Source organism: Heterocephalus glaber, unplaced genomic scaffold (genome assembly GCF_053883595.1).
Source record: "Heterocephalus glaber isolate CG9 unplaced genomic scaffold, H.glaber_assembly_v1.0 deba00001523, whole genome shotgun sequence".
Classification (NCBI taxonomy): domain Eukaryota; kingdom Metazoa; phylum Chordata; class Mammalia; order Rodentia; family Bathyergidae; genus Heterocephalus; species Heterocephalus glaber.
The window spans coordinates 16,711,231-16,735,617 of record NW_028258327.1 but is presented as its reverse complement, the minus strand read 5'-3'; the positions used below and the strand labels follow the sequence as shown (position 1 = coordinate 16,735,617).

Here is a 24,387-nt window from a genome sequence, read left to right as displayed (position 1 = left end):
AACTGGGGCATTTGCATATGAAGCTTGCTCAACAGAAATGCTCAATATTCTTGATAACACAGAGGATAAGACAGATCCTTTAGGTTTGAAATTGTTCTTCCACTTATTTGCTAAATAAACTACATCCTCTTTGAACTTTGGTTTTATTACATATAATATGGGACTAATAAAGGACATACTTGGGAAGGCAGTAGTGACATATAAACTAAAATATATAAAATGCTTAGCATGGTACCCAATATTTGATGACTATTCAATAAATATTTATTTTTATTATATTTAATTTTGGATGGCAATTTTTTCCCTAAGACATGTACTATAAGATATCAACAGACTTCAAAATTTGCATCTCTTTTTGTGGCCTATTCTCCATTCAAAAAGATTTAGTTTCAATTGACCAGATACACATTATCTTGACCCTTATCTACAATGACATATTTTAAAGGCATTTCTATTTTTGTAACTTCTGGATAATTTTTAAATATTACTGATACCTTTATTATACCCACCATAAAATTATACATTTAAGGACTTCATCTAAAAAGTCCCCTATAGAATTTTTTTTAAACAGAATTTTTCATTATGTTTCCAAAGACTTTCCTTGTCAATTTTATGTGAAAGATCTTATTTGGGTGTTTCAATTTTAAATTTCTTTCATCTTTTCAAAAGCAGAATTGTCATCCTTTAAAAGAAGTATTTTACTGGACATTCCATCTAAATTTAATGACATTTTCTTTAAATAATTTTTTTGTTTCTCATGTCAGTATTTTATTTGTGGAACAAGTTGTATTATATTTGTGGATACTTCTTCATGAGGCATTATTATATTCTTTATTGCATTATGAGAAAGTTTCCACTAATCATAGGATTTTGAGCCAGTCCTTGAGTCTGTAGCCTGGACAAAGTCAAATGTCATGAACTTGATCTGAATATGAAGTTATCAATGCCTAACCTTTTGTTTTAACACACTATTAAGAATCTATGGTACACCTTAAGTAAATGCAATTTTATTGAATTATACCTCAGTGAAGCTGGAGAAAAAAGAGAAATCTATGCAGGTCTTTTGTAGATTAGACAAAAAATTACAAGAAAATAAAACAAAGCTGTATCCTGTCCCCCTTGTATTATCCCTTGTAGTTGATTATTACTTATTAGAGTTTTGAATAGTATAGAAACAATCCTTCATTACAAAAGGCATTTTTACCCTTCTTTTTTCTGTTATGATTTAATTTCCATGTACTGGGAGTGGCCTCAGTATATGACTGGTGTTATTAACTCACTGTTTCTAAAGGAATGACAATTATATTTCCTGGAAACTATGACACCAACAGTTGGTAAATTTCACTAAATATTTAACAACAGGCTTTGAAAATAAATATTATATTCAATGTTTCAAAAAAAAGAGAACTTCTTGTTTCAGAAATGTTAACATGAGAAATTGTGCAAGTGTACTTTACAGCTGACAATGAGAGAGTGAGGCTGGAGGAGTTCTTAAAGCATCCAGGGAACATTGCTTGATTGGTCCATGAGAAGATGCCATCTCAGCCCTGAAATGTACCTGCATGGATACTTCTTCACTGAAATGGTCACCTCGGATAAAATCTCTTGAAGCGATGGTGCAAGCACACACATTATATTAAATGTTTAATTTCCATATGGAATTGCAAGACACTTTATGTTTTCCCAGAAACCTGAGAGGAGGTATGGCAATGTAGAGCATTAATATAAATGGTAGGAATTTTACATTCAAGTTTGAGAAAAATCAGGTTATTAATCACAAATAGTCGACTATTTGATAGAGTACAGTTTGAAAAATTATGCTTATTATTTATGAGTTTTAAGTGAGGAAGATCAGTAAAGAAGAAATTGGTGGAAATACATAAATGACTCTGCATTTTATAGGTAGATAAAATATTTAGAAAGATATTTAAAGGTTGGGAAATGTTGGGCAATATTTGTAAGAAAGAAAATCTGTTTGGAAGGAGAGTAGTAGATAAAGGTTAGTATGTAAAACTAAAATATAAGACATTATATCTTATATTGTGATTTCTTTTAGAAGAGTATAAACCATTCAATAAGACATGATTCCAAAGACCAAAAGAAGTTAAAATTACCTGAGTAAGCTAAAATATACTTGAGATCGTTCTGCATAGATAGTCAAAAGATGCCTATTCCTATTGGTGATATAATAATGAAAGAAATATCATAGAAATGAAGTAAATATTCTTTGAGAGTAAAAAGGCATGACCAAGTTAGCTCTAACTTCAGGGAAGTTTTGACAACCTGGAACACAGAGTGGGATCCTGGAACAGGGTTGCCATATTTTGGTGACCATATATATAGTTTATTTTCCCCAAGGCTTCTGTTCGTTGTTTGGCTTTTAAAGTATTGTGTTAGGTCTCTGCCTTGATGAATATTCTTGCTGTGAGGAGCCATCAAGACTTTCTGAGTGGTCAAAGTATACAAAGTTTCAAACAGAAGATGAGTAAGTTTTAGGGATCTAAATTACAGCATGGTGACTATAGCTAGACATACTGTGTTGTAGACTTGAAATTTGCCAAGAGAATATAGTTGGCCCTTTGATGCACAGATACCATGTGCACAGATTTAAGCAGCTAGACATTGAAAATATTTGAAAGAGAAATTGCATCTGCACTAAACATATACAGATAATTTTTGTCATTTATTTCTAAATAATATAAGATAATAACTATTGACATAGCATTTGTATTACAGTATGTATTATAAGTAATCTAGAGATGGTTTAAAATATGCAGGAGGATGTATGTAGGTTAAATGCAAATACTATGCAGTTTTGTATAAGGAATTTGAATATTTGTAGATTTTGGTATCCTTAGCAAGGGGTTCTTGAACTTATCTCTTGCTGATATCTAGGGACATCTGTAGATCTTTTGTTCTTATCACACATGTAAGAAATATGCTAACTGTGCCAGGTGATTCAGGTGTTAACTTGATTGTGATAATCACTTCACTATGTATGCATATATCAAATAATCATGTTGTATATCTTAAGTATATGTAATTTTTGTGAACTATTCCTCAATAAGCTTGGAAAAAAGGGATTGCTGATTCTCTCAAAAAGATTGATAGAGGGATAAGAGAGAGCAGTCAGATCTATTTCAGTTCCAATCCACAGCTGCCTTTTTAATCCTCATACTCGCAGAATTATTTTCACTAAGTTGTGATTGACATTCTTTCCTCAGCTTATACTTGTGGGACACTATACAAAATTCTTATAAAAATTTTTAATATGTTTATAGTGGGTTTGCTAACAGTATTGTCTTCTATATTCTCTATTATTCCTTGATCCAAGGCCTATTAAAAACTCTTTGAATTTCTTGAATTCTTCTTTGTTCATGACTAAAATGTCATGTATCTGATTTTTTTCACTCTATTTATTAAAAGCTTGGAGACAAAATTTAACTCAATTTTAGTAATATTATAGAATGTAAACGCAAGCCTCTCAGTCATGATAGTCTATTTTAATTTATATTTTCCAGGTCTTGAGTTTTCCTTTATATTTAACTCTAAGGAATATTATGAGATATTTCAAATAATTTTTTAAAATAAGTGTTATAAAAATATGTACAACAAAGCAACATTTATAAGAAAGTTAAATATATTTTTCTCTTGCCCATCCTTCTATCCCTCTGTCACTTTTCTCCTTTCTTCCCTTCTTCCCTCCCTGCCTCCCTCCCTCTGTCCCTCCTTCTCTCCCTTCCTTTGCTTTTTTAGAGTGATATCATTTGGTGAATTTTCAATGTGTTAGTTATTGAGTTGGGAAAAACTTGCTTTTTCCAACGGTGCCCTTTACAACATAGAACTTCCGTGGCCGAATGTCTGGGTTTTTCCTCCACACATCACACAAGCCATCAGCATTGGATACCAGCTGAAGTGCCCTCTAATTCTATTCTGTTCTGACATTTTATCCCTATTTGAGAACTTAATTCTTCAGGGCTGGGTCCTACTTCAGACACGAATCTGGGGTTCCTCACCTTAGGTTCGATTAATTTGCTAGAGTGGCTTGCAGAACTTAGGAAACACTTTACTAGCTTATTATAAAGAATACAAATAAACATCCAGATGAAGAGACACACAGGGCAAGGTCTGCAAGAGTCCGCAGCACAGTAGCTTCTCTTCCTTTGGAATTGGGGTGTCCCACCCTCCCAGCATGTGGATATGTCTGGTTTGCCTCACAGAGGCCCTCTAAACCCAGTCTTTTTTTTTTTTAATCAAAGCTTCAATACGCAATTGATTAAATTATCAGGCACTGGTGATCAACTTAATGTTCATCATCTTCTTACATCTCAGAGGAAGAGTGGAGATGAAAGTCCCAATGCTCTAATTATGCCTTGGTCTTTCAGATCACCTGTGCCAATACTAAAGTTACCTAGGGGCTGATGGCCACCAGTCATCTCATTAGTATGCAAAAGACACTCATCACTCCAGAAAGTCTAAGGACTTTAGGAATCTATGTCAGAAACCCAGATGAAGACTAAGTATGTATTTCACAACATCATGATTGTAAAAAGTGGTTGGGCATTGGAAAAGTAGAAAGTGGGATTTATTAGAAAGACAGAAGTACTGGTGAGAAATGTCTGGTTGATAGGCTGAGTACCATTTTAGTAACAGTGGGAAAATTCAAACTTATTTATGAGATTTCATAGTCAATGACTTTAGTTGCTTGTTCTTCTTCAACTTTAACAGTGTTTTTATTGGCTTTGCAGAATGTTATTCCTTATGTAGAATCGCCTCTGTGAACTAATCTCTGTTTCTTATGGGAAAGGAAACTTCTAGCTAAGATCTCCAAGGAAAACCTTGATGGATCATGAGGGAAAGATGAATCATGAAGCAGAAGACCTGTGCATTTTTGACCAGCCCCAAGGAAGGTAGTATTGCCATGAATTTGAGGGTCCTGGATAAGAAAAACAATAGCCATAAATATACATTGCATAAACAGTTCTCAGTGAAGTGCTTTGTAGGATCTTCAGGGATTGAATGGACCTTTCAGAGCCCTGTGCTCTATTTAAAGATCTGCCAAGTGGCCCACTAAACATCCCAGAGTGCTTTGATGGCAGGAATGGGAGCACACTCAGATTCCCTATAGTCCAGTATCCCACTCTTGCCCTTTTCACCCCTAGAGTAAACCTGAGAGAGCCTGAGTTTTGAACCTTGGGAGGGGTAGTCATTCTCTTTATGTGTGATTGTGTAAATATCCTTAAGGATTTAGAACATCAGATCAAATTTGAATTCTGTATCTACTTAGATATTTTTAAATTGCATATGACTTTTTTCTATTTCTTTCTTTTTTATTTGTGGTGGTACTAGGAATTGAACGCAGGGTCTTGTGCTTGTTAGGCCAGTGTTCTGCCACTGAACTACATCTCCAGTCCCTGACTTATTATTGTGATAGAACTCTGTGGTTTTGGTCTGCTCTGTAATCTTTTATTAGTACGTTTGCAGTACATAATGATTACACCCCTTCTGGGTAGTTGGTACATGTACATCTTAATTCTTTTTCCTCTCCTTCTCCTCCTCTTCCTTTCCCTCCCTCCAATCTAAAATATAAATGAAGAGCACAATAACAGATAATCAAAAGTAGGGAGATAACTCATGATACACTTCTTAAAATAATGTACAGTAAAACTTCAGATTGCGAGTAACTTGTTCTGAGAGTGTTCTGCGAGACAGGCAAGCATTTCTAATAAAATTTAACTTGATAAATGAGCTATGTCTTGCAATAGGAGATACATGATGCCAAATGTCACATGATCACAACTGAGGCAATTGTTCTTCTCTCTCTCTCACTGTGGGATTGTGTGTGATCATCTCCCAACAGCTTGAGAATATGGAGGAGATCTTGTCTGCAGAGGAGGAGAATAATATGGAGGAATCCCTTACTACAAATGAGATTATGGAGGTGTGTAAAATGTGGGAAATAGTGCAAAATTTTGTGGAAAAACACAACCCAAATAAGGCTGTAGCAGTAGGAGTGATGAATCTGTTTAACAGCAATGTAATGTCACATTCCCATGAATTCTCAAAAGAGGCAAAAGCAAGTGTCGCTGGAAAAGTTTCTTGTGAAAGTTGCATGGAAGAAAAAGACTCCATTGAGCCAATAGATAGCAGTGATTCTATTAGTGATAGATGAAGTCATCCTATACCATAGCCCTCCTCTCTTTTGTCTCCCTCACATCAACTATGAAAGTTTTCAAAGGTGTGTGCAGGTTAATTTGTTTATTTTTATTTTGTATTTTCTTTATTATTTTGAATTATATTACAGTATTAGGTCATTTTTATATGAATATTTTTGGGTTGTGGAATGAATCATCTGAGTTTCCATTCTTTTGTATGGGGAATGCTTTGATATATAAGTGCTTTGGATTATAAGCATACTATGCTCGCAAACCAAAGTTTTGCTATATATCTATGTAGAACTTTGACTGCCAACATATTCTGTTGTTTTCAAGTCAGTAAACATTATTCTTAGTCATTGAAAAAGAATTGAGAATATAGACTTTGAAGCTAGACTGATTAAATTTGAATTCCGGTTTTACAACTTAGTAGCTGTGTGACCTTGGTCAAGTTCCTTATCCTCTATGTCAGTTGCTTCTTATGCATAATGGAGTTTGTACTGGGAACTGACTCATTTTGTGAGGATTAAGTCAGTTAATGCATAAGCACTTTGAATAGTGCCTTGCACAGCATACATAGATAATAAATATTAACTCTTATTTCTCTCTTTTGTTTCTCTACTTTTATTTATTAGATTACTACATTAAAGATTTTCTCATGTTTTGCTGTATTTGAATAACAAAACAAGATGTAGAAGTTTAGGAGTGAGCTGAAAACCATAATGACCGTTAATTTGAGACACTGTTCAATTTATAAAGGTCTATTGTTACATCCTATCAAATAGTCATCCTGAATGTACTTAAGTTATATAAAAAAGAATCTTTACTTAAGGCAGTACATTCTGTCTGAGCAATTTTATTAAAACTTATTCATATATGGAACTGAAATAATTCTCTAGTTTCCATTGGTTCTAATTCTTTTTTTTTTTAAATTCTTTTATTGGTACATTTTTGGTATACAACATGATTACATTTCTCATTGGGAACTTGTACCTTTACATGATGCATCATGGTTCTTATTTTTTCCCCATTCCTAGCCATCTCTTCACCCCATCCACCCTTCCCTATTTACAAAGACTTTATTTCCATTTTTTCCATTTCTCATCATTTTTGCTTTCCCTTCTTTCCTTTCCCCTGCCCCTCCCACTACCCCTACCCCTTTGGACCTTTTATTCCTGTTTTGCATTATCAATTATTCATTCTAATCATTGGTACATTTTAGGCATACAATAAAATGACATTCATCATTGGAAATTTGCACCTTTACATAATCTCTTTTGGTTCTTATTTTTCACCCTTGCCCAGCCCTCCCTTCAACCCCTCCAGTCCTCCCTATTTACAAAGGTTTTGTTCCTATTTTTGCATTTTCTCATATTAATCCCATTCCCTTCTATCCTTTCCCCCATCCCTCTCACTTCCTTCCCCTTTGCCCCTTTTCTTCCTATATCACATTACCTATTATACATTTTAATCCTTATTTACACTTTCAGTTTCTCACACCAGAGAAACTATTTGATATTTATACATGTGTGTCCTATTTATTTCACTTAAGAGTATCCCCTCAATGTGCATCCACTTAGCTAAAAATGTCTCTAATTTCTCATTTTTTATGGCTGAGTAGTACTCCATTTTATTAAAAAATCACGTTTTCTTTATCCAGTCTCCAGTTGATGGGCATTTGGGCTGTTTCCAAGTTTTAGCTATCCCAAACTGTGCTGCTATGAACATGGGTGCACATATATCACTGTGGTATGATTCTTTTAATTCTTTGTGGGAGATCCCCAGCAGTGGAATAGCAGGGTCAGATGGGACTTCCAGTCCTAGTCCTTTGAGGTATCTCCATACTGATTTTCACAGTGCTTGCACCAGTCTACACTCCCAGCAGCAGTGGACAAGTGTTCCTCTTTCCCCACAGCCTCGCCAGCTTTTGTTATTGGTTGATTTCATGATAGCAGCCATTCTTTCTGGAGTGAGGTGGAATCTCAAAGTTGTTTTCGTTTGCATCTCTCAAATGACCAGTGATGTTGAACATTTTTTCCTCTATTTATTTTCTATTTCTACTTCTTCGTGTGAGAAATGTCTGTTCATTTCAGATGCTCAGTTTTGGATTGGGTCTTTAAATTTGGGAGGTCTGATCTTTTTAAGTTCTTTATAGATTCGAGATAGTAGACCTTTGTCTGAGGAAAAGCAGGTGAAGATTTTTTCCCACCTTGTGGGTTGTCTCTTCACACTGCTGATGGTTTCTCTTGCTGTGCTGAAGAAGCTTTTTAATAAGAAGAGATCCCACTTGTTGATTGTTTGTGCTAGTTCATGGGCAACTGAGGTTTTGCTCATAAAATCTTTTCCTACATTGATGTCTTCAAGGGTTCTGCCTAACCTGTGTTCCAACTGGTTTAAAGTTTCTATTTTAATATTTAGATCTTTAATCCATTTTGATTTTAGTTTAGTGCATGGTGAGAGATACAGGTCTAGTTTTAATCTTTGGCAAGTTGAAGTCCAATTTTTCCAGCACCATTTATTAAAGAGGCTATCTTTCCTCTAGTGAGGGTGCTTGTCTCCTTTATCGAAGATGAGATGGCTGAGTGTGTCTGGCATTGTTTCTGCATCTTCTAATCTGTTTCACTGGTCCTCAGGTCTGTTTCTTTGCCAGTACCATGCTGTTTTTATCACAGTAGCTTTGTAGTATAGTTTCAGGTTGGGTATTGTGATACCCCCTGCCATATCTCTGTTACCTAGAATTGCTTTTGCTATTCTGGGTCTCTTCTTGTTCCAAATGAATTTTTGGATTGCTTTCTCAAGGTCTGTGAAATATACTGCTGTGATTTCAATTGGAATTGCATTAAATCTATATAGCAGTTTTGGAAGTATGGTCATTTTCACTATATTAATCCTTCCTACCCAGGAGCAGGGGATGTCTGTCCATTTTCTGACATCATCTTCAATCTCTCTTTTCAGAGTGCCATAGTTTTCAGAGAAGAGGTGTTTGATTTCTTTTGTTAGGATGATTCCTAGGAATTTCAGATTTTTGGGTGCTATTGTGAAAGGAATTATTTGTCCTATTTCTCTCTCAGTGAGTCTGTCATTCGTGTAGAGGAAAGCTATTGATTTTTGTATGTTGACCTTGTAACCAGCTACTTGACTGAATTTGATTATTAAGTCTAAGAGACTTTTGGTGGAGTTTTTGGGGTCTTCTATATAGAGTATCATGTCATCTGCAAATAATGACAATTTGACTTCTTCATTTCCTATCTTTATTCCTTTTATTTCTTTCTCTTGTCTAATTGCTGTGGCTAATGTTTCCAGAACTATATTGAACAAGAGTGGTGTTAGTGGACATCCTTGTCTTGTTCCTGATTTGAGTGTGAAGGATTTCAGTTTTTGACCATTTAGTATGATATTGGCTGTTGGTTTTTCATAGATGGCTTCTATCAGTTTGAAGTAGAGACCATCTATTCCAATTTTTTGTAGGGTTTTTAACATAAATGCATGTTGGATTTTTGTCAAATGCTTTCTCTGCGTCTATGGAGATAACCATATGGTGTTTGTCCTTGGGTCTATTGATTTAGTGTATTACATTGATTGCTTTGTACATGTTGAACCATTCCTGCATCCCTGGGATGAATCCCACTTGATCAGGGTGTATGATCTTCTTGATGATCTTCTTCATTCTGTTTGCCACTATCTTATTAAGGATTTTTGCATCTATGTTCATTAGTGAGATTGGCCTATAGTTCTCCTTTTCGGTTGGGTCTTTCTCTGCTTTGGGGATCAAGGTGATATTTGCTTCCAGGAATGAATTTGGGAGTATTGGTTCACTTTCAATTTCATTGAAGAGTTTAAACAGTAGTGGCAGTAGTTCCTCTCTAAATGTCTTGTAGAATTCAGCAATGAAGCCATCAGGGCCCAGGCTTTTCTTAGTTCTTAAGTTTTTAGTTATGTTTTCAATTTCATTGGTTGATATTGGGTTGTTTAGAATTTTTAGGTCTTCTTCATTCAACTTTGTTAATTCATATGTATGTAGGAATCTGTCCATTTCTTCTGTGTTGTCCATCTTATTGGCGTATACGTTCTGGAAGTAGGTATTGATGATCCTCTGTGTTTCTGCTGGGTCTGTTGTAATTTCACCCTTTTCATTCCTAATTGCATGGATTTTGGCCTTTTCTTTACTTTTTCTGATAAGGTTGGCTAAGGTTTTGTCAATTTTGTTGATTCTTTTGAAGAACCAACTCTTGGCTTCATTGACTTTTTGTATTGTTGTCTTAGTCTCCATTGCATAGATTTCTCCTCTGATCTTTATAATTTCCTCCCTTGTATGAGCTCTGGGGTTGTCCTGCTCTTCTTTTTCTAGAAGCTTGAGGTTCAGCATCAGTTTGTTTAATTGGGCTCGTTCTGTTTTCCTAATATGCATATTCACTGCTATGTATTTCCCTTGTAAGACTGCTTTCATTGTGTCCCATAGATTCTGATATGTTGTATTGTCATTGTCATTTAATTGAAGGAACTGTCTGATTTCTTCTTTAATTTCCTCTATGACCCATTGATTATTCAGAAGTGTGTTGTTCAGTTTCCACGTGTTTATGAAATATTTTGTTTCTTTTGTTATGGATCTCCAATTTCATTGCATTATGATCTGATAGTGTACATGGGATAACTTCAATTCCTTTGCACTTACTTAAACATGTTGAGTATGTGGTCTATTTTGGAGTACAACCCATGTGCAGCAGAGAAGAATGTGTATTCTGATTTTGTGGGGTGCAAGACTCTGTAAACATCTGTTAAGTTCATTTGTTCAAGAGTTCGATTGAGTTCTAGTATTTCATTACTTATTTTTTGTCTAGTTGATCTATTTGTGACAGTGAGGTGTTGAGGTCCCCCACTACAATTGTATTAGTGCATATATGACTTTTCATGTCTGTTAGTATTTGTTTTATATAGTTGGTCCCACTAGTGTTTGGCTCATAAATATTTATGATTGTCATCTCCTCCTCTTGGATTGTTCCCTTTACAAGGATGTAGTTTCCTTCTTCATCTCTCTTAATCAGTGTTGGTTTGAAATCTACTTGATCTGCAAAGAGGATAGCTACTCTTGCTTTTTTTCAGGTTCCCGTTGCATGGAGTATTGTTTTCCACCCTTTGACTTTCAGTCTATGAGTTTCCTTTTGAATTAAGTGTGTTTCTTGTATGAAGCATATTGTTGGATTTTGCTTCTTGACCCATTCTACCAGTCTATTTCTTTTGATTGTTGAATTGAGACCATTAATGTTGATAGTTATAACTGAAACATATTTACTTTTCATTGCCATGACTTTTTGTTTTTGTTGGATTGTCCCCCTTTACATTTAATTTCTTGTCATGCCAGATGGGTTCATTCTGCTTTGCTTCCTGGGGTTGTGATCTTCAATGTCTGTTCCTAGGATATTGTGTAAAATTCTTTGGAGTGCTGGTTTGGTATTCATGAAGTTCCTAAGGTGCTCTTTGTCATGAAAGTATCTTATTTGTCCATCCATTTTGAAAGATAGTTTTGCAGGGTAGATCAATCTGGGTTGGAGGCTGTTTTCTTTTAGGGCTTGGAATATGTCACTCCAAGCTCTTCTTGGCCTTGATTGTTTGTGTTGAGAAATCTGCTGTGATTCTGATGGGCTTTCCTTTGTATGTGATTTTTTCTTTTCTCTAACTGCTTGTAGAACTTTGTTCTTCTGTTGAGTTTCTGGAATCTTAACTATTATATGCCTCTGTGTAGATTTTTTTGCTCAAGGCTAGCTGGAGTCCTTTATGGCTCACTTATCTGTATGTCAAGCTCTTTTCCCCTGCTTGGGAAGTTTTCTGCCATGATTTCTTTGAAGAGTTTTGTTTTTATGTCATCTGCACTCTCTCCTGTTTCTTCATTGACTCCGATCAGTCTTATGTTATTCTTCTTTGCATCATCCAACAGCTGCTGGATTGATTTCTCATGTTCCCTTATAATTTTGAAGCAATTTTTCATTTCCTGGTCACTAATTGCAATCTTATCTTCTATATCTGAAATTCTGTCCTCCTATTGGCTCATTCTGCTGTGTAGACTTTCAATGGAGTTTTTAATCTCCTGGAAATCTATTTACATCTGTTTTATGGATTCCATTTGTTTCCTATTTTGGGATTCCATCATGTTCCTCAGCTCCTCTCCAGATTTATTAATCATGTCTTGCACTAGGAGCACAATCTCTGCTGTTATCTCAGAAATTATTTCTGATATCATTTTTCCCATATTCCCTTTTGTTGCCAGTTCAGTGGGTCCAGCTGGTTGAGTATCAGAGTATTCCGTCTCATTTCCCTTTGGGGTTGCTGTAGGTGATCTGGAAGACTGGTTTTGAGACTTATTTACATGTTTTCTCATTTCAACTGGAGGGGCCTGCTGTTGCCACCCACACGGATTACCTCCTCGGAGTTCGGAGAGTTGGGACAGGGGCCGGGAGCAGTGGTATGAATAATGGCCCAAAAGCCCTTTCCTCTGGGCTGGGAGCAGTGGGAGGGATTGTGGCCAGGAATTCCCTTCCTCTGGACCAGCAGCAGTGGGATGGCAGCTCAGAAGCCCCTACCTCTGGGCCGGGAGAGGTGGGACCCAGTACCGTGGTCTGGTGGTCCGGTGACCTCTGCATCTTTGTAGTGTGGAACCAGGTGGCTGTACGGAGGAGTGGGGTTGGGGGGGTGTCCAGTGGTTTGCTTCTGGGGCATGGGCTGATTTGGTGTGTTCAGCACAACTTGCGACCTTGGCAGGGCATCCCCCTTCCAATTTTAAGCAAATTTTTCTATTCCCAGTCACTAATTGCAACCTTATCTTCTGTATCTGAAATTTGTCTTCACATTGGTCATTCTGCTACATAGACTTTCAATGGAGTTTTTAATCTCCTTGAAATCTGTTTGCATGAGTTTTATGGATTCCATTTGTTTCCTATGTTGGGATTCCATCATGTTCCTCAGCTCCTTTATTTTTTTTTAATCTGTGTCCTCTCTAGATTTATTAATCATGTCTTGCACTATGGACACAATCTCTACTGTTATGTGAGAAAGTATTTCTGATTTCATTTTTTCCAGATCATCTTTTGTCACTAGTTCACGGAGTCCAGGTTGTTGAGTATCAGAGTATTCCATCTCCTTTCCCTTTGGGGTTGCTGTAGGTGATCTAGAAATCTGATTCTGAGGCTTGTTTACATGTCTTCTCATTTCAAGGAGGGTTGGAGGGTGCTGCTGGAGCCCATACGGCTCACTTCCTCTGTGTTTGGAGTGGTGGTATGTTGACCTGGAAGTCTCCTACTCTGCACTGGGAGCTGTGGCAAGGTGACTCAGAAGTCTCCTCTGTACTGGGAGCTGTGGCATGCTGACCTGGAAGCCTCCTCTGAGCTGGGAGATGTGGCACACTGACCCGGAAGCCTCCTTTACCTGGTGCTTATTTTCAGTGTATATGTGGATGTTAATATCTAACTCATGTGTATTTTAATGTATAAAGTATTTTATTTATTTATTCATTTTCCATTAAGTTTATTGGTATATTTTAGGTATACATTATGATCACATTCATCATTGGGAATTTGTTCCTGTAGATGATACATCTTAGTTCTTAATTTTTCACCCATTCTCCTTTGTACAGATTGTTTTAAATGAAAATATGAGAAGAGACTGACAAAGCTATTGCTCAGTTAATAAAAGTAATGGAAGTGATGAATTTTGGGTTGAAAAGAAAACTTCATTGTGTTATCACATTTTATAATGTTCCAGACATTGAAAATATTTGAAATCTGACCCTGAGTATGAGGTATTATCAAATAATCCACAAATATAAAATTTCTTTCTCATTTTCCATCCTCTGTGGGGAGTTCCACTCTGCAGAAGAGCTGTTGTTGATTGTTTGATATGTATTATGCTCTTCTATATACCCTGTATCTTGCTTTCATAAATACATATGTGTATATGAAATGTACAGTTGGTACAATTTGAAAAAAAAAAAAAAATATATATATATATAAAAGACTTGACATATGTGCATTCTTCATTTATAGCTGAAATTACATTACGTTCTATAACCCATTGTATTCACTTAGTACATGGACATATCTTCTTGGAGTGAAGAAAAGGATATACATCATTTTTTAAAAAGCCACATGATGCTCCATTGTATGGATATGCTATGCTTTATTTATTAATCTTTTGATGACTGACATTTAAAATATATCCATATACTTGCTAATGTAGGCAATGCAAGCATAGACATGCTTGGACAAAGATTTTTGCACTTTTATGTAAACTTTAGGGATACATTCTTGAAAGTGAAATTGCTGGGCCAAAGGGCAAGCATATTCAAATTTAAATTGTTATTGTTTGATCGCTTCTCAGAAGTTTATATCAAAGTGTACTTCCACCCAGGGGGCATTAATTCATTCTTTCTTTCACTTGTAAGAGTTTTTATTATCCCCACACTCTTAGCAGCACTGTGTATTATAATAATTTTCTTAACTTTTGCCAAAGTGATAACCTACTATTGTTGCAATTTGCATTCTAAAACTGAGTCACATAGAGCATCTTAAAACACATCTTTTGGCTATTTGTATTTCTTTTTTTTTGAACTTTCCAGTTAAATTCATTGTCTATTGTTATATTGGATTTTTAGTCTTTTACTTATTGATTTTAGAATCAAAAATTTACTCATTTATTTATTTATTTATTTTTCCCCATTAAGTTTATTGGTACATTTTAGGTATAAAATATATTTACATACATCATTGGGATCTTGTACCATTACATGAGTATCTTGGTTCTTATTTTTTCCCCCTTCCCCTGCCATCCCTTCACTCCCTCCACCCTTCCCTATTTGCAAAGATTTTGTTTCCACTTTTTCCTTTTCTCATATTTTTTCTTTTCCCCTCTTTTCTTTCCCCTACCCCTCCCACTTCACCTGCTCCTTTAGACCTTTAGTTCCTATTACACAATATCAATTATACATTTTTTAAATTAAAATATCAAGACCTAGGGGACATTACCACAGATCTTTCAGAATTTAAAAGGATATAGAAAGCATATTACAAAAATTTGTTTTAAAATAAATTTGCCAACTTCTAAGAAGTACCTTGGAAGACAAATTAATGAAACTAACTCTGGAGGAAATATAAATTTTGAATAGCACCTATTAAAGAAAGTATATTCCTAGCTTGAAAACCTACCTGTATGACAACAACTGGCTTGTGTACATTTTAACTGATAAATTATATCAAACATTTAAAGCAGAAAGAAAAGGAACACTTCTCCCCTCATTTTAGAATATCAACATTGTGCTAATCCTAAAACTGGATAAATATAATAGAAGAAAAATATATGAACATAGATAGAAATTTGTTTAACAAAACGAACTATTAGAAGTCAGATCTGGCAGTATGTAGCAAGTGGTTTTATTATAGGGATGGCAGTGTTCATTCAGCATTGGAAGATCCACCCCCAAAAGTCATCATTTTCACAGAGGAAAGGAAAAAGCCATACAATCCTGTCACTAGTTTGAGAAAAAGTATTGGACTAAATTCCACAGCTGTTCATTGGAAAAGCTATCAGGAGACTAGAAGTAGAACAGAACCTTCTCAACAGATTAAAGACATGTACTCCATACTTCCAGTGAGACTGCCTTATATGAATGGAGAAGATTCAATGCTTTTTCCTTAAGGTGGGGAACAATGGCAGATATGCTTACTCTTCATCTGTCCATTAAACTTTGAAACCCAGGCCCAAACCAAAGTAGTCTGGCAATAAAATGACAATTAGGAAAGGATTGGCAAGGTGGAAGCAAAATCTTTATATGTAGATGAAATGATCATCTACAGAGAAAATCCTAAGAAATCTCTAGAAGCCCCTAGAACTTGTATTTGAATTTATCAGGGTTAGAAAACACAAGGTATATATAAAAATTCAGGTCTATGTATACTTGCTATAAATGAAGAATTGGATATTGAAATTTAATAGTTATGTAGGAGTATAAAGGACCTAGAAAAGTTAAAAAAAGAAAAAAACATTGTCAGAAGACATTTATTACCTAATTTTAAGATTTCCTCTAAAGCTACAGTAATCAAGGCAGTGTTGGTGTAAGGAAAGACATATAGATCATTGGAATAAAACAGAATCTAGAAATAAAACCACACATATATGGTCCACTGAGTTTTGAAAGATTATTTAACATTAACATTTTATGAAATTAAAGAGCTGACGAAAAGACAGTGTTTTCACCAAATGGCACTAGAACACCTGGTATCTGTATATAAAAAAATTAACCTCAACCCTTTATTTCCATACGTAAAAATAACTTCAAGGGATCTATGAACCTAAATATGAAAGCCTAAAAGTATAAAACTTTAAGAAAAAATTATAAGGGAAAATGTTTATGAATTTAAGGCAGGCAAGAATTACCTAGGCTACAAAAAACATGATGTATAAAAGAAAAAAAATTGATAGATGTGATTCCATCAAAATTTAGAACTTTAAATGACATCATTAAAATGAAAAGTAGTCCTTAAACAGACCATATTTACAATGCATATAACCTGTGACCAGAATATATAAAGAACTCTTGCAGCTCATTAATAGACAACCCAATTAAAAAGTAGACATAAGAAATTGCTGCCAGTACATCACCAGGAAAGGTGTGCAACACTAGAATCAGAAAAATACTAATCAGTACAATAACAAGATTGAATTATACACTCATTAGGGAAATGAAGTTAAAAGTTTTAAAAGCCTTGTCATAGCTTTTTCTTTTTGTTGGATTCTCCCCATTTGCATTTAATTTGTCATGCCCAATGGATTCATTGTGCTGGGCTTCCTGGGGTTATGATCCTCATTGTCTTTTCCTAGGATATTGTCTAAAAATTTTTGGAGTGCTGGTTTGGTATTCATGAAGTTCCTAAGGTGCTGTTTGTCAGGAAAGTATCTTATTTCTCCATCAATTTTGAAAGATAGTTTTGCAGGGTACATCAGTCTGGGTTGGAGGCTGTTTTCCTTTAGGGCTTGAAATCACTCCAAGCTCTTCTTGCCTTGAGGGTTTGCATTGAGAAGTCTGCTGTGATTCTGATGGGCTTTCCTTTGTATGTGATTTGTTTCTTTTCTCTCACTGCTTGTAGAATTTTTTTTTTTTTTTTTTTTTTTTGCTTGTAGAATTTTGTTCTTCTGTTGGGTTTCTGGAATCCTAACTATTATATACCTATGTGTAGATCTTTTTGATCAAGGCTAGCTGGAGTCTTATATGTCTCACTTATCTGTATGTCAAGTTCTTTTCCTCTCCTTGGGAAGTTTTCTGCCATCACTTCTGTGAACATTTTTTTTTATGTCATCTACATTCTCTCCTCTTTATTCATTTAGTCCATTCAGTCTTATGTTATTCTTCTTTGCATCATCTAGCAGCTGCTGGATTGATTTCTTGTGTTCCCTTACAATTTTAAAGCAATTTATCTTTTCCTGTTTACTAATTACAAACTTATCTTCTATATCTGAAATTCTATCCTCACATTGGCTCATTCTGCTGTGCAGACTTTCGATGGAGTTTTTAATCTGCTGGAAATCCATTTGCATCTGTTTTATGGATTCCATTTTTTTCCTATATTGGGATTCCATCAGGTTCCTCAGATCCTCTATTTTTTTTATCTCTGTCCTCTCTAGATTTATTAATCATGTCTTGCACTATGAGCACAATATTTGCTGTTATCTGAGTATTTCTGATTTCATTTTTCCCAGATCCTCTTTTGTTGCCAGTTTAGAGAGTTCAGGTGGTTGGGTATCGGATTGTTCCATCTCGTTTCCCTTTGGGGTTGCTGTAGGTGACCTGGAAGTCTGTTTTCGAGGCTTGTTTACATGTCTTCTCATTTCCATGGTGGAGGTGGGTACTTCTGCCACCTGCATGGCTCATCTTCTCTGCCCAGGATCGTAGGAAGGTGGTAGGGGAGCCTCCTTCCGGGTTCTGGGACTGGCTCACCTTCTCTGCCCTAGGAGTGTGGAATGGTAGTTGGGGAGCCTCCTTCTGGGTGTTGGAACTGGCTTACCTTCTCTGACCTAGGAGCATGGAATGGTGGCAGGGGAGCCTCCTTCCGGGTGCTGGAACTGGCTCACGTTCTCTCTGGAGTTGGGATTTCACTTTGAATATTTGACTTCATTGTCAGTAATCTATACTGCTGACTCCCAGCAGGTTACTGACCTTCAGCTATTACACCAAACAGGAGGAAATGGGCAAAATATCTTTCCCTCCTTGGATCTTGACTCCTGTTGCAGGTATCTTGGAGTCAGACCAAAATCTAAGAAAAATCTGCCCACTGTTCTGGAGAACAGAGGCCAAAAATGGCTTTCAGTGGGCTAAATTCCTGGTATCACTAGGGCTGCATCCCCTTCTGGAGCATGGAGGGTAGAATCCATTCTTGACCTCTCAAGCTTCTTCAGGCAGCCAGCACTCCTTGGCTAATGGCCCCATACTTCCCTCTTTAAAGCCCTCAATAATGTATTTAGATCTCTGTTGCAAAATTCGTTTCCTAGTTTGTTGTTCAGAGGGAAGCCAGCCATTTACTGATTATTTGATTATTTGAGGCAACATGCTACTGTGGAAAGAGTGCTACACTATAGAGTGAGACTAAATAAGGTCTAGCTCTGCCTCTTTACTTGTTGCACAATTTTGGTTTCTCATCTGTAAAATGGGGGTACTGACAGGTGACTGAAAGTGCTGCAAATACTAACCATGATAATATCTATGAATGCGTTTAAGAATTTATCTAAGCCTTACAGATATAATATGCTATTTTTGTGACATTCATATAATAATCAATCTAGGAAAATGAAAATTTGCTTGTCTTCAACCGTATGCTCTGGTAACTTGCTTCGTAGTTTCAAAACCATCCTCTTAAATTTTAAAAGCATTGACTTCATATTAGAGAAAAGTTGCATTAAGTTCTTTTTACTCTGCACTGGTCAGAATACTGAGCTCATTTCTTGGGTCTATGCTTTCATTTTATTGTTCTGAAGAGCAGTGAGGGAGAAGTGCCAAGAAGGAAATCATATTATAAAGATTAGGAAAGCTTATCTCAGAGAAAAAGATAACAAGAAATTAATTTTTCCAATATTTTAAAAGGTTATTTTCTGGGACAGAAATGTAACTTGCATCTACTTCTGTGTTCTTCCTCTACCCTATGCCCCTGAGCTGATTTTTTATTTTATTTTTTTCTCTTAGTTTTGAAAAATATTTAGTACGTATACAATAAAAATGTGTCAACATAATATATATTTGTTTTAGCTGTTTGAGAGTTTTATAAAATTCTCATGGTATATGAAGCCTTCTGGTTTTGCTCCATTAACTCCATGTTACTAAAATTCATTTTTGTTGTTGAGTATAGCTATATAGTTTGTCTATTTCTCACTGCTGTTTAGTATTTCATTATGTGAATATACTACAGTTAATTTTTCATTTTTCTGTTCAAGAACATTTAATTTTGCTTTTAACATTTTACTATTATGAATAAATGTTGTACATATCTGATGATACTCAGAGTTTCTCTAGGATTTGTACAAGTAGAAATACTGAGACACCAAGTGTGTGAATGTTTAACTTTGCAGGGCAAAGACAAATTGTTTTACAAAATGTTTGTATCTGTGACAATGTTCAAGGCAGCTTCTCCTTATAATAGCTTACTTTGCTACAATGTATTTTCTTAAATTACATTATCCACATGGTCACGAATTCATAATGGTTTTCTAATCAAATAGTTCTCAGTAGTGCATTCAACTCTTCAATGACTGGTAATACAGTCATTCAAAGTTATCTCTTACTGCTGTGCTTTAGGAATGCTTCATTCTAACCAGGCTTGTGACCTCATAGACTCATCTGCTTTCCTGTCTCATCTAACATTCTCTCTCTTCCTTACCTATCTCATTCTTCTTACAGCAGAGGAATTAAGAACATAGACTCTGGAGTTGTGCTGCTGGGACTCAAACCTCCATTTTATCACCACTAACTGAGAGGCTTTATTGTGTCTCAGTTTCCACATTTGCTAAATGCAGGTATTACAGCCCTTACCACAAAGGTTTGTTGTGAGGATTAAATGAATGAATATATGTAAAATTCTTGGAACAGTTAACAATATCTACATCTTTTATTATATTATTACCTCAGCACAGGCTCTTTTCTTTTTTTTTGCACTTTATTAAATTCTTTTATTGGTACATTGTAGGTATATAACACAATTACATTTCTCATTGGGAATTGTACCTTTACATAATGCATCTTGGTTCTTATATTTTCCCCATTCCTAGCCCTCCCTTCACCTCCTCCACCCTTCCCTCTTTACAAAGACTTTATTTCCATTTTTTCCATTTCTCATCATTTTTCCTTTCCCTTCTTTCCTTTCCCCTGCCCCTCCCACTACCCCTACCCCTTTGGACCTTTTCTTCCTATTTTGCATTATCAATTATTCATTCTAATCATTGGTACATTTTAGGTATACAATATAATGACATTCATCATTGGAAATTTGCACCTTTACATAATCTCTCTTGGTTCTTATTTTTCACCCTTGCCCAGCCCTTCCTTCAACCCCTCCAGTCCTCCCTATTTACAAAGATTTTGTTCCTATTTTTCCATTTTCTCATTTTAATTCCATACCCTTCTATCCTTTCCCCTAGCCCTCCCACTTCTTTTCTTGTTCTAGAAATATTTTATGACTAAAGTAATTTTATATTGTGCTGCATTTCATGAGTAATGCATCATTAATTTTTGCCTGAGCGTAGAAACCATATTAGTACAACCTTCTTTCCAAGTTTTTAGTTTAAATAGGGTTTATTGATAAATAAAATGAAATAAAATAATGATGCTGGCTATGGAAGGGCAGTTAGCTCTTACCTAAAACTCCACCTAGTTACTAATTTCATTGCTATTGATATAGGGGGAATAGATATGACTCCCAAAACTGCTAGATATCCGAGTTCATGTTCTCTAAAATCGAAGAATGAATTCTAGGAACAGCAGAGGTTAAGAGTAGGAAAATTTATTGAGAGAAAGATAGCTTCTGTCTAAGAGAGACAGAAAGAGGACTGGAAAATGGGTTGCCCAACAACACTGTTTCTCAAAGGTGTTTATAAGGCAAAGCCATATGGTGAGGTGAGGCAGGTGCAAAGTGGGACAAAACTATAAGAGCCAATGGAAAATTACAAGGTGGGCATGAGGTGGGACAAAACCATGACCAACCAATAAGATTATAAGTACAGTCACCCAGGTAATGTTGATTGAATGAAGATCAAATGGGAAAACAAGTCACATACAAGGAATTTTCCATTTAGAGTATCAATCATTGCTATCTAACTTTAGGGAAAGTAGTGCCTGTTTCTTTTATAATGCTAACCTGTGAATGTGCCTCAGTTGTTCTCCATGTTGGCTCCTTGCTGTGTTGGCTCCTGAAGTCCTGGCCTCTTGAGGACTGGCACCTTGAGGACTGGTGCCTCGAAGGCTGCCCTGTCTAACTGCCTACAAGATATTTAATTAACTTACCTATGTACAATATTTTATGGCACAGACTTTATAAGCAAGGCTAAATAATTCACCTTGGAACCTAAGTCCAGAAAATATAATTTGGGACATCAAATAGGAATGAGACTCCAAGAAATTAGCAGAAAACCAAAATATAGAAGTCCAGTATCCCTAACCCATTTCCTAACCCAGCACAAGGTCCTCCAGGCTGGATTGGATTGCAGTTAGGTGCATCTTCTTAGGAAATTATTCTGGTAAAAAGGTAAAACAACACAGTCCTGGATCAGACTCGAATGGAGCACCAAAGTGAAACACCGCACCACTGGTGTACACTCTCCACGTCTGCAGTCCCTCCAGCTATGTGCTGCATTCACCTGACAGGGTGTGTTCCCATCATCACTAATATGTCTACATTTATTGACCAACAGTAGCTGTCATGGCTACAAGACACCGGATAGCCCAGTTAATCTTTAAAGATATATCTTCTTTGATTGTGTGCCTTAACTTATTCTTGTTAAGTACAATTTTCTAAAGGACTTCTGGAACAATGGAAAAAGTCATAAATTACTTTCCATTTCTAGGAAAAGTAGCATGTCTGTTTAAGTATACAAGCATCTTCAGAGAGCTATTTGTGATTGCAGCATTTTCAGACTCAATAGAGCTACATAATAAAGCAAACAATCTTTGAGCATTTGAGTGTCCTCTCTCTGCAGTTTGAAGCACACAGATGAAAATAAAGATACACTGGAGAGAGGAAAATATATTTCTCCCAGAGAAGCAGCAAAGGACATGTGAAGTATTGAAGGACCAGAAAAGGGATAATGATTAGAATTTTAGATATTATTGTACTATTGGATCAATTCAAAATGCATGAATGTTTCAATTTTTAGAGAATACTAGAAATGAAAAAAATTATTCTTCCACATTTCCATTTAAATATTGCTGACTTGGAGTTTCAACAAAGCAATTCATATTGCCTTGAATTGGAGGTGGCAAAATCTGCATTATCATTGAATCTGTCCATTTATTGAGTTCTTAAATTCAGTTTTTTTAGTCTGTGGATCTTAAAGTACTGAGAAAATTATTACATTCCTATTAAACAGATGTGGTGTAAGAAATGAAAGTTATTGTATTGTTTATGGTTTAAAAAGTTAAAAAAGAAAATGCTTTGAAAATGTAGACCATATTTATAAACAAGTATTTTAAAAGTGTCACTAGCATGCTTTTCCATAATTAGATAATGGGCTAGGATACCACAGACTTGAAAAGAGAAAATTGCTTTTCTGTGAGAAATATTAGTTGGATTTTCTGTTCTTATTAACAGAGGGGAAGACTTTGGCCCACTTAAGAATTAAAATATTGTCCCACTGCTCCCAGCCCAGAAGAAGGGGCTTCTGGGCCACCATCCATCCTGCTGTTCCAGGCCAGGAAGAAGGGGCTTCTGGGCTGTGGTCCATCCTGTTGCACCAGGCCCAGAGGAATGGGCTTCTGAGCTGCTGTCCCACTGCTCCCAGATTAGAGGAAGGGGCTTCCAGGCCACCATCCATCCCGCTGTTCCAGGTCAGGAGGAAGAGGCTTCTGGGCTGTGGTCCATCCCACCACTCCCAGTCCAGAGGAAGGAGTTTCTAGGCTATGGTCTGTCCAGTCACTCCCTGCCAGGAGGAAGAGGCTTCTGAGCTGCCATCCATCCCACCACTCCCACCCCAGAGGAAGGGGCTTCTGGGCCACCATCCCTCCTGCTGCTCCCAGCCCAGAGGAAGGGATTTCAGGGCCGCCATCCATCCTGCCATTCCTGCCCCAGAGGAAGTGGCTTCTGAGCCACCGTTCCACTGCTCCAGGCTTAGAGGAAGGGGCTTCTGGGCAACCATCTGTCTGGCCACTCCCAGCCCAGAGGTAGGGGCTTCTGAGCTGCCATCAGTCCCGACACTCCTGGCCCAGAGGAAGGGGCTTCCAGGACACTATCCATCCTGCTGCTCCCACCCCAGAGGAAGGGGCTTCTGGGCCACCATCCCTCCCACTGCTCCCAGCCCAGAGGAAGGGGCTTCTGAGGCACTGTCCCACCACTCCTGGCTCAGAGGAGGTGAGCTGTGGGGGTACCAAAGCAACCCCCACTCCGGTCTACATGGGAAGACACGTAAACAAGTCTCAAAACCAGACTTCCAGATCACCTACAGCAACCCGAAAGGGAAATGAGATGGAACACTCATTCAACCACCTTGACTCTCTGAACTGATAACAAAAGAGGATCTGGAAAAAATGAAATCAGAAACAATTTCTCAGATAACAACAGAGATTGTGCTCGTAGTGCAAGACATGATTAATAAATCTGGAGAGGAGCTGAGGAACGTGATGGAATCACAACATAGGAAACAAATGGAATCCCTAAAACACATGCAAATAGATTTCCAGGAGATTAAAAATTCCATTGAAAGCCTACACAGCAGAATGAGCCAATGTGAGGACAGAATTTCAGATATAGAAGATAAGATTGCAATTAGTGACCAGGAAATGAAAAATTGCTTCAAAATTGTAAGAGAACATGAGAAATCAATCTAGCAGCTGCTAGATGATGCAAAGAAGACTAACATAAGACTGATTGGAGTCAAAGAAGAAACAGGAGAGAGTGCAGGTGACATTAAAAAAACTGTTCACAGAAGTGATGGCAGAAAACTTCCCAAGCAGGGGAAAAGAACTTGACATACAGATAAGTGAGGCATAAAGGACTCC

General features: G+C 36.5%; 1 long non-coding RNA gene across 1 annotated transcript; it reads left to right on the top strand.

Moving 5' to 3' along the window:
- Positions 1–887: 887 nt before the first annotated feature.
- LOC147824971 (uncharacterized) lies at positions 888–14,119 on the top strand. The gene is made up of 3 exons (XR_015441538.1): positions 888–4,910; positions 5,861–5,941; positions 13,362–14,119. It is a non-coding gene; the product is annotated as an uncharacterized LOC147824971 (long non-coding RNA).
- The last annotated feature ends 10,268 nt before the right edge of the window (positions 14,120–24,387 follow it).